Source organism: Hoplias malabaricus, chromosome 3 (assembly GCF_029633855.1).
Source record: "Hoplias malabaricus isolate fHopMal1 chromosome 3, fHopMal1.hap1, whole genome shotgun sequence".
NCBI lineage: Eukaryota > Metazoa > Chordata > Actinopteri > Characiformes > Erythrinidae > Hoplias > Hoplias malabaricus.
Window position 1 is genome coordinate 72,589,779 of NC_089802.1, and position 17,500 is coordinate 72,607,278.

The window sequence follows — 17,500 nt, forward strand, 5'->3', positions numbered from 1 at the left end:
TGTGCAAACACACACACACACACACACACACACACACACACACAAAGAAAGAGTAATGAAAAAAATGAAGCATGCCAAATACTTAATATAAGTTTAGTTTAAAATTATAATAGCATATTAAATAAGACATTAACAGAATGTCTAAGCAGTTTAGTAGTTTAATTGACATTCATATCTCTCCAGTTAAAGGTAGAATATTTATAATATTTGTGGGGATATGTGCATGAATTTGCAGGAAGCAAGGACGGCTTTATTGTGGAACTCGGATTAGTCCTGTGTCAAAATCACGGCATCGGGTAGCGTACTAGATACTTTTAATGCTAATGATCTTACAGCAATAGTAACAATATTACTACATTAAAGCTACAAGCAAGACAGGGCCTTATATTAAATTTAATTTTTGTACTTAAGTAGCAGTGATTCCAAATGTAAAGACCTCGCAGTGTAGATTAAAAATTTAGAAGGATATAAATATATTGGGTTTTAAAGGAGTGTAGCAGCTATAACAATAATTTCTCCTGCAGAGAAAAATTAGCATTTTGTTTACTATTATACGACAACAGGACTTCTACATATGACATGAGGCCTTTATCGCAACATACTTGTGCTTCATTTGAGACAATACTACAAAGATCCAGGTAATGAGATACACAGTATGGTGTAAATCTATAGTGAATGATGCTCAAATGAAAGTTTCAGGAGAGGAACTACTACACCTTTGTGTTTTATTCCATATACATGAAGAACTTGGTCCATGCATCAATCGACCCCACTTGACTTTTCAACTCTCTAACACACATGCAATGAAGACCATATTCTCTACTTTCTCCCTCTCTCTCTCTCTCTGTCTCGCTCACACACACATACACCACTGACACACACTGACCTCACAATTCAGTGTGGTAACTGAATTCAGATGGTATGCTAATTCCTGATTTGCATATGCAGTATCTGCTTGCGCTCATTATCATTCAGTAGCCATTCTGCATAAGAGTCCTACAGTACAATTATCTCCGAGAAACAAAGCAGTCATTCCTTTTGTCCAAGTCAAATAGGGAAATCTTCAATAACCACACTGTCTGCTCTACTGTAAATTAACCTTTAAAGAGCTCTTTGTCCGGCAGAGGGGAAATCTTTAAATCTCCTGTAATAAGAAGTGAGGGGAGGTCAAGAAAATCTGACCATAATCAGGTCCAATTTGTGGTGGAAGAAGGTTCAGAGGCTTAGCAATTTTCTTTATTTACTGAGAGAGTAAGACGTCATATTAAAAAAAATAATGGGTACGTTTACACAGAAAAGTTGCAAAAATTTAACAGGGACTAGTTCGTGTGAAAGTCAGATTCCTGTAAATTTTCTTTCACCCTCAATGCTGACATTGCACTAGAGCCATGGAGTTATAGTTAGCAGTAATAAGCAATAAACTGCATTTATACATCACCACATATTACTTGTAGACTTCAAATCAATGTTAATACTGTTCTTAGCTTAGCAAAATTCTATCATGAGTGAACAAAATCATCCAAATTCCTCACAGACAATCCCCGTGAGTGGTTCTCTAACCCACAACCACAGAACCCTGGAGCTGTGTGACAGCGACTCTACCTGCTGCGTGCCACCTATCAAATAATATATTAAGGGCTAAGCACCAGCTATATTTATATGAAAGTGTCAAACAAATAAATACAGTGGAATTTGAGTTCCTAACTTGTGTTTATTGATAGTCAGAAAACATGTTATTTCTTACTAATTGAAGGAATAAGGTTTAAAAGACCGTTGGTCCCCCCCCCCCCCCCAACGGTGTTGGGAAACTCTAATAGGCGTCTTGCCTGTGACGTAGATGGTGGACAACAACTCTAGAAGCTGCACTTAATTTAATGCAAAATGACGAAAAGGTGTGTTGTTTTTGGCTGCAATCTTTCAATGTACAGTGGGACATCTGTGAACAAATGACCCAAAGATCCCAAAATATCCAGAAAATGGACTAAATTTGTCAACTTTAAACGGGCACTTTGGAAAGGACCATCCGCTCACTCCGTTATCTGTAGCTCATTTCACTGGCGCTTTTCCAACAATATGGGCATGTAAGGACACCAACGAAAGGTGTTCAAGAGCCTCTGTAACATGGAGGTAAACAGGGTAAGGACACTCACTTCGCCTGTTTTAGTTGGTGTTAGTTAACGTTAGCTTGACTCGCTAAACTCGGTGCTCAGATTATACTCGGCTACGTAGCTGCATTACGGAGGTTTATAGTGTCGGATGAATTCGAGTTCGACTTCGATCACATTTACAAGAATAACGGTACCTCTACATTTGAGTTTAGCTTATTGCTAGGCTATTGTCATGAATAATGTTGGTTATTTAGCTAGATACTGTCATAACAGTCAGTCATAACGGTGTTTTACCACGGCGTCGTTCAGCTGTTGTCCACCAGTGACGTCACAGGGTTTGCATCAATTTAATAAAATTGTCAGTTTTAAAGCAAATTAAGCTGCTATTTTCATTTTAATTCATACTTATATCTGTCAGTAACTACAATAATGTGAAATATTCATGGAGGTCCATTAAGTGGTGCTTAGCCTTTAAGTGATTTACCAAAAATAAGCACATGCTCAACAAGGAAAAATTAATAAATAGGGCATTTATTTAACGTATCATTTGGACGTATCACCAGCAGATCTGTGGTTTGATACCTTCTGATACCTCATCCCTCCATTAGTTCAAGAGACCACAACTGGCCTCACTGCGGGCGTCCAGGACCCGAGCAGATCTGAGCAGTTAGTGCTCTCCTCCAAGTGTGTCTGGCAGTCTAATGATGATGTGTTAGCTGCAGATTGAAAAAGAGGCAGTAGTTTGAGTGGTTGTGGGAGCGGCGTGGAGTTTTTGCCAATGGATGGACCTGACAGATGCTGCATTTGTGAGAAAGTCTAAATCAGCATATGAACAGTTATTGTACATTTAAATGCGAAGAAGTGTGTTCTCTGTAAAAGACAAGTACGAAATACATTACGACTACAAACTGTCATTAGCTGCTCTGGCTCTTTGCTGTTGACTGGTTGTCTACATTCAGGACGATGGGGGGAAATGATTATGTGGATGTTACTTGGGCTCATTTTTAATCCTTGACGAGAAAGTACATTTGGTGTTTTAAAGGCGAATGATGGACTTGAATTCCTAATTAATTTAGTAGGGGGATAAATAAATACTCGAAAGCACGGCTGTGCTAGAGGCACAGCACCTTATGGGCTCAGCTTCAAGGTCAGATGTCGGAGTGTCCTTTTTCTCCAATGGCATTTAGACAGAGGGAGAGAACGCGAGGGATGGTCAGGGGAGGAGAAAGAGGGCCTAAGGCTGAAAGGGCAGCAGGTCAGAAGGGACGTTTACTGAGGGTCCAATGAGCCTGGACAGAAACAGGAGCGTCCACCTTTCTCTGTAATACCAACTCTAAGCGTGTGTGTACATTGGGTGTGTGGTTAAGAGGTGAGTGTGTGTTGTCTGTGAGTGTGAGTGTGTGGGTGTGTATGCAACACAGTCTCACAAAATGCGAGTGAGACTGAGTTGACACGTGTGTGTATCCTTTTTTAAGGTTAGGATTAGGGTTAGGTTTAGGCTAGTAGTACGGTAAGTGTGTATATAATGTCCTCACTGTGTGTGTGTGTGTGTGTGTGTGTGAGCGCGTGAGTATGTTTAAATGATCTCACCATGTTGGATTAGGGCAATAATGAAGCAGACTCAGGCCATTAGCTGTGTAATGTGACTCCAGAGACACCTGATGGATCTCTTTCTCTCTCTCACACACACACACACACACACACACACACTGGGACATTAGGGTTGTTTGTTTTTACACTACACTAAGTGAAAAAAAATCGATAAACCTGGATTCCCGCTAATTTTGGGCAGGATTTATAATGGTTGGAGGGCAGAATAGAGACCGGTTGAGAGCAGGCGATCAATACACTGCTGCCACACACTGTAAGCCAATGATGATTAATCTACAGAAGAGAGGGGAACGAGGCAAAGCCACAGCATCTAATAGACACAAAAGGGACGAATCAATTAGTTCTCCACTGATGCCGGACCGCAGACACAAACCCAGAGAAAGATCCTCACTCACACACCTCGCCATACACAGGATAATAATAAACACATCGGCCAATACTGATTCCCTCAGACCGAATAATCAGAAAGACATCAATGATACGTAAACATGAGCTTAAAATGATTGATTTAACCCTGTGACAATGAAAAATATTTTCAGATGAATTGTTAAGGTTTGTTGACAGTGAAAGCTGAAAAGCAGTAATAAATACAATATATATATAAGTCGTATATAGAAAAGGTGCTGAAACTGATGGTCAGAACAAGGCTGTTTAGACAGGGGGAGAATGCTGCTGTGGTGTTTGATCCTTGTGGTATTTTGAACAAAGTGATGCTCTATGACTAGTGACACACTGATCATTGTACAATCGTACAATGAAATTTGACCTCTGCATTTAATCCCTCCATGGCAATGAACACACACACTCACTAGTGACTAGGGGCAGTGAATACACACACACCTGGAGCAGCAGGCAGCCATTCTCTGTACCCCGGGGAGCATTTGGGGGTGTGGTGCCTTGCTCAAGGGCACTTCAGCCATGAATTAGGGATCGTCACCAGTCTTAGGGATCAAACTGGCAACCTTCCGGTAGCAAGCCCCGTCCTCTGACCCCAAAGTGTGTCACAGATGTTTAATATGCCCTTGTTAAGTGCCACCAAATGCTTACAAAGTGTTTATATTCGCCATAAAAACAAAGCCAGTTCTATGGGGCACTCAGAAGCAAACACACAGAGCCTAATATCACCGTGTCCAATAGCAAGAGTCAGCTATAGGGGTATAGAGCCCACTAGAGTTGGTCGAATGGTGTTCTTTGGACTTCTCAGTCCTTCACAGGGCAACACACACATTCACTCACACACTCACACCTACGGACACTTTTGAGTCGCCAATCCACCGACCAACGTGTGTTTTTGGACTGTGGGAGGAAACCGGAGCACCCGGAGGAAACCCACGTGGACACAGAGAGAACACACCACACTCCTCACAGTCAGTCACCTGGAGGAAACCCACGCGGACACAGGGAGAACACACCACACTCCTCACAGTCAGTCACCTGGAGGAAACCCACGCAGACAGAGGGAGAACACACCACACTCCTCACAGACAGTCACCCGGAGGAAACCCACGCAGACACAGGGAGAACACACCACACTCCTCACAGACAGTCACCCGGAGCGGGAATCGAACCCACAACCTCCAGGTCCCTGGAGCTGTGTGACTGCTGAAACAAACTGACTGATCAAACAAACAAATCCTCACAGCAATGATCCTGTATCTAGTTTAACACCTTCAAGGAAGAAGAGTTTTACGGAGGGTGTGTAAGTACAGATTTGAGCCATTTTTTTGCATCACTGAAGGCAGACTTTAAGCTCCTTGGTTTGCGCAAAGTGTAATTCAGTATCTGCATACACTACAAGGGACGTCTTTGCAAGCTAGTTAGGATTTCAAAAGACATCACACATCTTTCCAGACATCTATTCAGTGTCTGTCACACACACACACACACAGAGAGACTCATATCTTTCTGTTTCAGGTAGAAAGCTGTGAGAAAATGTGTGATGTGTGTGTGTGTGTGTGAGAGAGACAGAGAGAGAGGGAGAGAGAGAGAAAGATAGAGACAGACAGAGACAGGAGTCAGTCGATCTAAAATCAGACAAATATCTGCCAACACAAAAGATCAGCAGTACAAAGAGCGTCATCAAAAAGAGAACCTGTAAAAAGAGGCAGAGGACGAGAGAAGAGCGGAGGATAAGAAGGATAGATATTATTAGAGCTCCAACAAAGAGAACTGGGCTTAAATTGGCGTTCAGCTCACAATCAGATTTTATATATATATATATGTGTGTGTGTGTGTGTGCGCTTGAAGCTTTGCACTGACAATGCCTCAGTTAAATGAACTCTATCAGGCATTGTTAAATAAAGCTCTTAGAGAGTTGTCTGTTGAGCGTAAATCCAAAAAGTATCAACTCCCAAATCCCAACATTTTGAAGCAGAAAATCAGTACAAGCACATGACTGATATTTGGAGCAAGCACATAATGTTACATCTTAAAACACTGCATTCAAGCGTCTACGTCCGTTCTACACTAAGACCCTGAATAGAATGAAGCTGTCACTTCTACATACAATATTTGACACCTACACCAGGCATTCATTCATTTATTCATTATCTGTAACCGCTTATCCAGTTCAGGGTCACAGTGGGTCCAGAGCCTACCTGGAATCAGTGGGTGCAAGGCGGGAATACACCCTGGAGGGGGCGCCAGTCCTTCACAGGGCAACACAGACACATTCACTCACACACTCACACCAACGGACACTTTTGAGTCGCCAATCCACCTACCAATGTGTGTTTTTGCATTGTGGGAGGAAACCGGAGCACCCGGAGGAAACCCACACAGACACAGGGAGAACACACCACACTCCTCACAGACAGTCACCCGGAGGAAACCCACACAGACACAGGGAGAACACACCACACTCCTCACAGACAGTCACCCAGAGGAAACCCACACAGACACAGGGAGAACACACCACACTCCTCACAGACAGTCACCCGGAGGAAACCCACACAGACACAGGGAGAACACACCACACTCCTCACAGACAGTCACCCAGAGGAAACCCACGCAGACACAGGGAGAACACACCACACTCCTCACAGACAGTCACCCAGAGGAAACCCACGCAGACACAGGGAGAACACACCACACTCCTCACAGACAGTCACCCGGAGGAAACCCACACAGACACAGGGAGAACACACCACACTCCTCACACACAGTCACCCGGAGCGGGACTGGAACTCACAACCTCCAGGTCCCTGGAGCTGTGTGACTGCGACACTACCTGCCACCCTACACCAGGCATATATTCATTCATTTGTTCATCCTTCTGTAACTGCTTCCTCTTGACCAGGTTCACAATAGGTCATTGGGCCTAGGCAGGTTTACACACTGGACAGGGAACCAGCTCGTCACACACGGCACAAGACAATGATTAAACAAGTTCTATAAATAGCAGTGAACACACAAAGAATCATTTGACACAAAGAAACAATGCTTCTCCGCAGAATCCTGTTGTAAATGGTTCTGTATAAGAGTGAAAAAAAAAAGGGTTTCGCTCTTGCTGGATGAGTTGTGGACTAGGGCTAACCTTTTTAAATCACAAGAGCCTCCAACTTATTTGAGGTTCTCATTATCTAAGAGTGTCTTAGGACGTTTTAAACAGGGATATTTAGTTTCTTTAACAGAGCTGGAGCAATCATATGCAACACAGCACTCGTACACGACCACAACTGAAACTACATTCCACTTTCAACAAAGCCAGATGTTCTCGGTGTCCTTGGTTAAAGAAAAAGTACTGGACTTTCTTTATAGAAAATGGCTGCAATTTAAATCACAATCATAATGTGTGCAATTATTCCTTAAATTCTTGACCTGCCTTAAAGGCTAAGCACCAGCTCTATGAAAGTGTCAAACAAATAAATACAGTGAAATGTGAGTTCCTAACTTGTGTTTATTGATAGTCAGAAAACATGTTATTTCTTACTAATTCAAGGAATAAGGTTTAAAAGACCGTTGGTCCCCCCCCCCCAACAAAAAAAGGTGTTCGGAAACTCTAATAGCCGTCTTGCCTGTGACGTAGATGGTGGACAACAACTGTAGAAGCTGCACTTAATTTAATGCAAAATGATGAAAAGGTGTGTTGTTTTTGGCTGCAATCATTCAATGTACAGTGGGACATCTGTGCACAAATGGCCCAAAGATCCCAAAATAGACTAAATTTGTCAACTTTAAACGGGCACTTTGGAAAGGACCATCCGCTCACTCCGTTATCTGTAGCTCATTTCACTGGCGCTTTTCCAACAATATGGGCATGTAAGGACACCAACGAAAGGTGTTCAAGAGCCTCTGTAACATGGAGGTAAACAGGGTAAGGACACTCACTTCGCCTGTTTTAGTTGGTGTTAGTTAACGTTAGCTTGACTCGCTAAACTCGGTGGCTCAGATTATACTCGGCTACGTAGCTGCATTACGGAGGTTTATAGTGTCGGATGAATTTGAGTTCGACTTCGATCACATTTACAAGAATAACGGTACCTCTAAATTTGAGTTTAGCTTATTGCTAGGCTATTGTCATGAATAATGTTGGTTATTTAGCTAGATACTGTCATAACAGTCAGTCATAACGGTGTTTTACCGCGGCGTTGTTCAGCTGTTGTCCACCAGTGACGTCACGGTTGCGTTCAAGAATTTCCGTAGCGAGTTTGGGTTTTTCCGTCAATTTAATAACATTGTCAATTTTAAAGCAAATTAAGCTGCTATTCATACTTATATATGTCAGTAACTACAATAATGTGAAATATTCATGGAGGTCCATTAAGTGGTGCTTAGCCTTTAAAGGGAATGGTTGTTCAGATTCAGAAGCGAAGTGTCGTTTAAGGTGGAAAGGTGTTTTTGAGTGGAAATACAATCCACAATGTTTTGTGGACACTGGGGCTTTGTAAACACATTAGTCTGGTTTCAAGAATGCAAACAAACTGGAGAGCTAGCAAATGTTGAGGAAACATCTTCCGTGCTGTGGATAGACATTACTATCTGGATTTTGGTATTATCATTCTTTGTTTAGAAGCACTCTGTGGCTCATTTTGCACACATCAGGAAAATATATTTGAATAAATTATTATTTTGTAAATGTACTTATTAAACTGTCACTTAATATAACTGGTAAAAAAAAGTGTATTTCCAGCCAGTAGTGTGCATGGAAGAGCAGTGGTGGTGGTCAGCACTTTGGTGAAGAAGAGGACGGTGCTGTGCTCTCGTCAGCACCTCTGTGAAAAGTGGACGGATATGGTTTTCTGGAATTGAGTCAAAGGAAGACGTAATTCGTTCAGACGTCCCTCAGCTGCACTGTGAGGAGCTTTTAAAGACACGAGAAAGAAAACAAGCAGAAGGTCGCACACAAATACAAAAACATGTTGATTCCAATTATGGAGCATTTGCTGAATGGTGTCGACTAATGGCTGGCAGAGTGCTGCAGTGTGTGTGTGTGTGTGTGTGTGAGTCTATGTGCGCGCGTGTTCGTGTGTACCTGTACGAAGACAATGTATTGAGACATCAAATAGAAGCTTTGATCTCCTGTAAGGCAAACTAAGGCATTTCAAATAGGATAAATATGAATTTATAAACATGAGAATCACACATCAATTTTACATTGTTTCAGAGAGAGAGAGAGAGACAGAGAGAGAGAGGGAGAGAGAGACAGAAAGAGAGAGAGAGAGGGAGAGAGAGAATGAGAGAGAGGGAGAGAGAGAAAGAGAATGAGAGAGGGAGAGAGAAAGAGAGAGAACGAGAGAGAGAGAGAGAACAATATATAGTGAGTTAGCCTCTGTCTGTTGTGTGTACTTCCAGCAAAGATAATGCCTTCAAACTATCTTTTGTACTTTCAATATAAAATAACAGAATGCATTCATAAGTACAAAGGTTGCTTCATTGCTGAAAAACAAAATCTATAAATATACAGAAAAAAAATATCATATATTCATATATACAACATGTGATTAACCCTTTAATGTCTCTGTCAGAACAGTTGAGTGATAGTTTACATGTGGGAGTTTCCTAAGTGCTACTCATGACTTAGCAGCATGAACTAATGGCACTGCCATACAGTAGAGTGTAGCCCCAGTGAAGCATGGTGGTGGGTGTATCATGACATGGGGCTCCCTCCCTGCAAAGGATACCAATGCTTTACATGGAAAGAACCACAAATGGAATGATGTACTAAGACATATGGTCCAGCTTATTCCCAAACTTGGAAAAATCTATTGAGGAAGTCCATTGATGGACCCTAGTAACCACAGCGCTGCTATTTATTATGTTTATCATGTCTTACCAAATGGGCGGCACAGTGGTGCAGCAGGTAGTGTCGCAGTCACACAGCTCCAGGGACCTGGAGGTTGTGGGTTCAATTCCCACTCCGTGTGACTGTCTGTGAGGAGTGTGGTGTGTTCTCCCTGTGTCTGCGTGGGTTTCCTCCGGGTGACTGTCTGTGAGGAGTGTGGTGTGTTCTCCCTGTGTCTGCGTGGGTTTCCTCCGGGTGACTGTCTGTGAGGAGTGTGTTGTGTTCTCCCTGTGTCTGCGTGGGTTTCCTCCGGGTGCTCCGGTTTCCTCCCACAGTCCAAAAACACACGTTGGTAGGTGAATTGGCGACTCAAAAGTGTCCGTAGGTGTGAGTGTGTGTGTGTGTCGCCCTGTGAAGGACTGGCGCCCCCTCCAGGGTGTATTCCCGCCTTGCGCCCAATGAACTGGACCACCGCGACCCTGAACTGGATAAGCGGTTACAGATAGGAGACATCTCAAAGGAGTACATGCTTCCTCCAAGGCCAACAACAACAACTGCCACAGCAGTTTCCAAAGTACTTCTAACACAATGCCACTGGACAGCTCCACACGGGTCTGTTAAACCAGCTAATGGACCCTACGCTGACTAGCGTTGTGTGTATGTGATGAGGGGCGAGGGAGGGTCCACATGCTCATTGACACAGATGAAGCTGGTTGTGCTCTCCAGGAATTCATGCGGTTCTGTGTATGTTACTTTTTATTATACATGGCTTATGAAAATATATTTATGAAAATAAGATTTTCATATTAATGAATGCAGAGTGAACAGACGCCATGTGTGAGTGTGAAGTGGATATATGTGCAGAAAATATATTAAATAGCATGGTGCTTATTGCAGTTTATTTGAAATGGCACGGCACAGTTCACTACTATCTATGAGTTTACGTCCCTACATGTACATGTGTGTACACACACACACACACACACAATAATTAAATGACATTCCTATAGGTGCATTGCATAATTACTCTGCAAATGTACCGTTGTCCAAAACGCTCCTACAAAGCTCTGGCATTTAGTCATTCACCTCATGTCAAATCCATCCAAGAGAGAGAGAGAGAGAGAGAGAGAGAGAGAGAGAGAGAGATAAAAAAGTGCTGATGGAGATTTGAAACACCTCTGTGTCACTGCTGGACTGAGAATGATCCACCACCTAAAATTATTCCAGTGTCCACTGATGAAGGACTAGAGAACACCTTAAATAAACTGTGCAGCAACGGATAAGCTACTGTCACTGACTTTATATCTGCACAGTGGACCGACAAGGTGTGTATGATCAGATGGACAGTGAATGTACACAGTGACTAAAAACTCTAGCAGCTCTGCTGTGTCAGATCCACTTGTACCAGCACAACACACACAATTCCTCATAAAACTAATAAAACTCTTATGAACAGATCTGGTCTGAACTGAGAGGAGAGAAAGTGAAAGTGAGTAAGAGGAAAGAACAGAAAAAGAGAGGGAGAAATTACTATAGTTAGAGAATGAGAGAGATAAAGGAAAAGAGAAAGAGACATATATAAGAGAGAGTATGAGACGTATTAGAAGAGAGAGAGAAAGAGAGAGAAGACAGAAACAGATAAAGAATGAGAAGGTGAAAGCAGGAAAGAGAGAGAGAGAAAGATAAAGAGAGAGAGCAACTGTCAGTTAATAACTGCACAGTAAAATAAAAACCAAAACACTGCACTTATTACAGGGACATTATGCTCTCAGATGGTCAAATCCTCTTTGTTATTTGCATAATTTATTCATGTTTTTCTTTTTCCTTCTGCTGGCTTTGTGCAGGGTTTTTTTTATTTCTCCCTTATTTGCATAGGCTGTCCATTTAAGGGTACTTATGGAGGATTATCACTTTGCACACTTTAATTGTTGAGCAGAGAGAGAGAGAGAGAGAGAGAGAGAGAAGAACAAGATGCTTTCTAGTTGTAATAAAAAGATAATCACTATAAGTGCAAAAAGGCTGAAGCAGGTGAAGGAAAATAAGGAAGTACTGAAGATGTGATGATTGAGCTGTATGAAAATATCAAAATGATACAAATGAAATAGTGCTGATTTTGTTGGTGAGAGATCCTTGTGAAATGTCCTCCCACAATCGCACCATCAGCGCCACGAAGAATCCATCAAACGCCTGCGAGAACATAAAGTCACAAATATCACATTCATATTAATAACAGACAAACAACAAAGCTCATTCAAGTGGAGCCAGGCCTCTTTGAAGCTCGATGTATTTTAAGGTGGGAAAGTAAGTTTGAGGAAAAAAATGACTGTTTTAATGACCACAGAAACTCAGATGTAAACCCGAGTTCTACAGTTTGGATCATTTTCAGTCTGTGTTTATTTTCTTACAGGTAGTTGTCCCCTGAATTTGGGGACATTTCCACCTTAAGTAATCCAAAACTGCTCCACCTATAGAGCAGGAATAACGCAATATCCTTATCTCGGTTCGTGCTTTTCAACATTTGGAGGTCTCTTAGTTGTCTAAAAAACAGAAACCTAGCATACCAGGCCAAGACACTTTTTTTTTCACCATTTACAGACACTTGGGCTTCATAAACACATTAGCCTGGTTTTAAGCTTGCAAACAGACTGGAGAGCAGCAAATGGTGAGAAGACAGTCTCAGAACTTCATTTTCTTGATTAAAATCGAGAACACTGTCTTTAAGCCAGAGATCCTCAAAGTGGGTGTCCTTGACCCCTGGGACCCAAAAAGGGGCACTATGGGGACAGCAGCAAATCTATTTATTAATTTTCTGTAATCAGTACATTCTAACATGTTACTGAATGTGACATATTTCAAGAGAGGTGTTCAGAAGTGGAGTGATTTCAAGGCAAGCACTGGACCAAGTTGTGAGCATAAAAACTGACAACGGTCAGTGAGAACAGAAAGTAAACACAGGCTCGTGCAGTGGTGCTCGGAGCACGGTAGGACATATTAAACGGTACAGTTATGACAAACTACAATACATTACATTGAGCTGAAAGCACAGTCCCCAAATAACGATTGTATGAAAACATAGTGACCCACAAAACACTCCGTTACAGCCTTTATTTCAGGTATATCCCACCTTCAATGACGCAGCACTGTGACGCGCGCTACGGCTAACGCTAATGTTTCTCTGTGTGTGTGTGGGGGGGGGGGCTACTGACGTGCAGACTGACCAATTAAATGTTTACAGAGAAGGTTATCGACCAATAACGGTAGCGCTGCAGTCAGATCGTCCAATCAGAAGATTTTAGGCTACTTCACCACGCCCCCTTCTCACTCAAGCGAACCAATCGGAGTAGGGGAGGGCGGGACTAGTTTGTGAACGAAACTTCTCGAAGTTCTATGTAAGCTCTAGAAAAACAAAATGCCGGACGTTTGTGAAATTCCACCCGGATATTAAGTCTAAAAAAGAAGACGTCCGAGTAAAAGAGGACGTCTGGTCACCCTATCTTATAGCAGCGCAAAACAATAACCACAGCGATCTGTAGGTCCGTGTTTATGTGTTTCCTAGGAAACGCAAATCACTTGTTTAGTGGCTGACTTTTTTTTCCAGTCTCCATAAATATTGTAAGTAAAAAATAAGTAGTGTAAAATACCCAGTCTGTTAATAATCTGGCCCGACTTCGTCGTGTAGTGTCTCCAGGGCTTTAGACTAAATTCAGTCTGGAGACTTGTTTCCACCATAACACTCTAAAAACTTCAGCCTAGAATTTGGAGTTCTAAGCAAGTTTCTCCCTGGACTGAACCATTCTACATGGGGATGGTTTGTACTTTTTAGACTTGACAATGACTCACACCTGCAGTTACTCAAGGACTCATCACATTCTTTTTTAACGTCTGTTTCAGTTCAGTTTGTAAAACATTTGGCTGTATCTGACATCAAGGATCACAACCTCAATGTATTCCTGCCCATTGTGTCTCATGAGTCAGTGGCTTAGAAGGCAATGTTTTGCCATGAAGGTACTTGCACACAAATATTGAGGCCCACTTTTAAGGCAGCAACACCTCAAGATGTTGCCAGGATTGTAATACTCTAAAGATAAGGATAATTTAAACTTTTAGAAATAACTGATAACTCTTACTATGGCTTTTCATGATAAATATATAAATCAATAAATAATACAACTTAATAAATATCAAAATATTTATTAAGGTAAATCTCACTTACATTTATACAGAAACTTAGCGGGTCGTCCACATGGCGGCAGCTCTTGTCTGTTCTTCTGACAATGCTCACAAATAAAGTCATGGGAAATGTAGACTGCAAAGGGTAAATCTACGCTCCCTCCATCCCTTACACTGCCTCAGTAGACAGCATTTAGGACGTTTCAGACACAGCCTTTATGTTAAAATCCCTGTGTTTCTTAGCCGAGTAACAAGCTTTGTGATTGATGGCCTTGTTTTTGCTCTTGCTGAACTCTCCCTAGTTACTTGTTTTTTTCAAATATGGATTCACCTGCCTTGCATGTTTCTGTCCCCTACCTGTCCTGACGATGATTCTAAATTTAACACTAACAAAACTCTGCAGGCGCATCCTGCTCACTCCCCTCCTTCATTACACTAAGGGCAAAGGCTAATATCACAATAAATGTTAACATGTGAAGTATTGTGTGGCATTATGCTGGATGAACAAATCCTGAATATATCCTCAGTGAACAAATGAATATCAGGTTCATAAATGTGAATCAACAGATAAATAAAGGAAACAAACACCTGTTGTTGAATTTTTTTTTGTAGCAACTCTATATAATATCTTTGTACATTCAGTGAAACAGCTCCATTTGCACTACTTGCTTTGAGGGACATAAATGTGGCACTATTTTTAGATATACACCAAGCCTTGACAAAAAACACTAGCAGACAGACCCTCAACACAACAATCTGAGGCACTGTACAAATTTACAAAGGCTTTCCTGAGGTTCTCTCTCTCCCTCTCTCAAACACACACACACATATATTTCTCTCTAACAATAATGTAGCTCAGAATGGCTAGAGGATGTCAAGTCTCCTGTGGCAAGAGTGAATCTGATTTTAGAGTTAATGACCCACACAAAACCTCACAAACGCACACACATTCAGTAGATTGAGTAAATGCACTCTGCCGGCTGAGAGCATGATCAAAGATGCTTTTAGTCCATCAGTGCACCTTAGAGACTCCTGCACCACATCGTTTAACACAGCTTGACTAAACACACCTGATTTAACTGTGCTGAGCCTTACATCAACTCCCTGATATGGGAGTTAAAACTGTTGTGTTAACCAGTGGGGAACCCTCAGGGTCTTGTAGGCGGGGCTGAGCGATTTGGAGAGAAATCTGTTTGACAAATATTTTGTTTGCGATATGTGATAAAGGTCTGGGTATTTAATTACATTTTTTCAATGTCAGTTTCTTTTCAATGTTTTATTCCTTAAGTATTTCTACTTAAAAAAATAAGACAACTCTAAATATGAGCCCTTAAAAAAATTGCTGCTCGTGCGATCTGAAAATTTCACTCATTAAGCACTTTTCCACTGCAAGGGCATTTCTGTCCATGAATTTTTTTAATTTATTTATATTTTTGGGGGGTATCAGTGGAAATTTCTCTACAATTCTTGTCCAACTACCTTGTTAGCTTTCAGCAAATTGAGTGTAGAGACATATGAAGGACTATGCATGTTACCAAATATGAAAGCATGGTGCATTCAAGAGCATGTGAGTTTTGAATGCAATTGGAACTAAAACATTTAAATTTTCCATTCAGGATTGTATCTAGAATAATCTACATAGGAACAACCACCAGGAAAAATCTGTCTCTTCACTGGTTAGGACTTCAGGAGCTGAACAGAAGGCCTAATTTGTCCGTTTAACCATCAGTGTTATTATGAAGGGACAGCTGAATCTTATTTTGTTTTGGAATGACTGGAAAAAATTTAGTGACCCATATTATCTCTCTAGACCTCACGGACTGTGAGTATGAGTGCTAGACTGGCCAATGAGCAGCTGTCATTTTGTTAGATAAATAAGGGCTCTTTACTGAAGGAGTCACTGTAAAACTTGTTTATTACACAATTCAAGCTAAACACAGAAAAAGGCTTGGTTTAGCTAAAAATGGCCAAAGTAATGGTCAACTAAGTTGCTGGTTCCTTGGCTGCTTACCTACAGGGAAAATCTCAGAAGTGTTTTAGTACAAATTAGACATAATATCTAATCAAAATAATTTGAAACATAATAATCACTGGTGTTAACTAAAGGACAACACTGAAGCACAGTCCAGGTCTCTCAGGCTCTAACGGACAAACAGCACCCGATCGTGTGTGATCATGGCTCTCAGCTTCTACGGCAGCTACGGAACATTGTATAATCCATCAGTCACGCACAGTCTTTCACTTTATTTCTCAGACTCTTTGCATCCCGCTATTACACACTATTCCATATCCCTCAATGTCCATCACTGGGTGCTGATCTGTCCATCTGTTTATCTCCCCCCCCCCCCCCAAGGAGCTCAGTGTCACAATCCCTTCATTTAGACCTACAACCCCCTTGTCATTTTCTCCGAAACACCGAACATACAAATACAGATTTAGATTTCCTGACTGCAGCCCATGATGTTGCACAATATTTCTACCCTGTTCATAATATCATAGAACTCTTTCAAAAACAGCAGTGAATGATGATATCACAGATGTTGTTTATACATAAAAAAAACACTGGCATACCAGTGTTTAGAATCAGAAGTCATAATGCACTCACTGCCAAATGGCAGCAGCATGAAACAGTGGAACTGCGATTAAAAATGCACACAATGGGAGTAAAGCAATGCACGCCATAGGACACATTTTATACATGTTTCATTTATACATCAAAAACATGATGTAAAAATGCATGTAGCGTCTAGTTCGTCCTATGGCAGTGTATTCATTTATTACTACTGTGTGCATCACAGACAGCAGCTCCATTCTGAAATGCAGCTGCCATATGGTAACAATTAAATGTTATGGTTTTATATAAAACCCAAGACTTACATCAGCCTGTAATGTGTGTGTGTGTGTTTGTGTTTGAACAATGTTCAACCTTCAACAAAGCTGTAAAGTGTACAAACTGCGACGAGAGGCTCCAGTTTTCCAGGGGAAATATAAAGTAATGGTATTGCAGTCAAAAGCAAATTCAAACAAATGAATGTTGCCATGGTGCAACATTTAATAATTTTTTTCATTCCTTTTCTGTCAGGCTCGCAGTGGGTCCGGGGCCTACCCGGAATTGTGTGCAGGGCAGGAACACACTCTGAACGGGGCGCCAGTCCATCACAGGGCATCAGACACTCACCCAGGCATTCTCACCTTGTGTCTGTGAGGGAACACACCAAACTCCTTACAGGCAGCAACCTGAGGCAGGGTTTGATGCCAGTACCCCGAGATCCTGGAGATGTGTGGCAGCACCAGTGTGACGTCCCATGTGGCAACACCATATGGTAAATGACAAAACGACAGCCCCTGCACTTAAATTTAGTCTGAGAATTACACAAAACAGCAGTTT

General features: G+C 41.7%; 1 long non-coding RNA gene across 1 annotated transcript; it reads left to right on the plus strand.

Annotated features, from left to right (window-relative positions):
• The first annotated feature begins 13,344 nt into the window (after positions 1-13,344).
• On the plus strand, positions 13,345-17,329 carry LOC136692700 (uncharacterized). The gene is made up of 3 exons (XR_010801968.1): positions 13,345-13,475; positions 13,834-13,947; positions 17,195-17,329. It is a non-coding gene; the product is annotated as an uncharacterized lncRNA (long non-coding RNA).
• Positions 17,330-17,500: the final 171 nt, after the last annotated feature.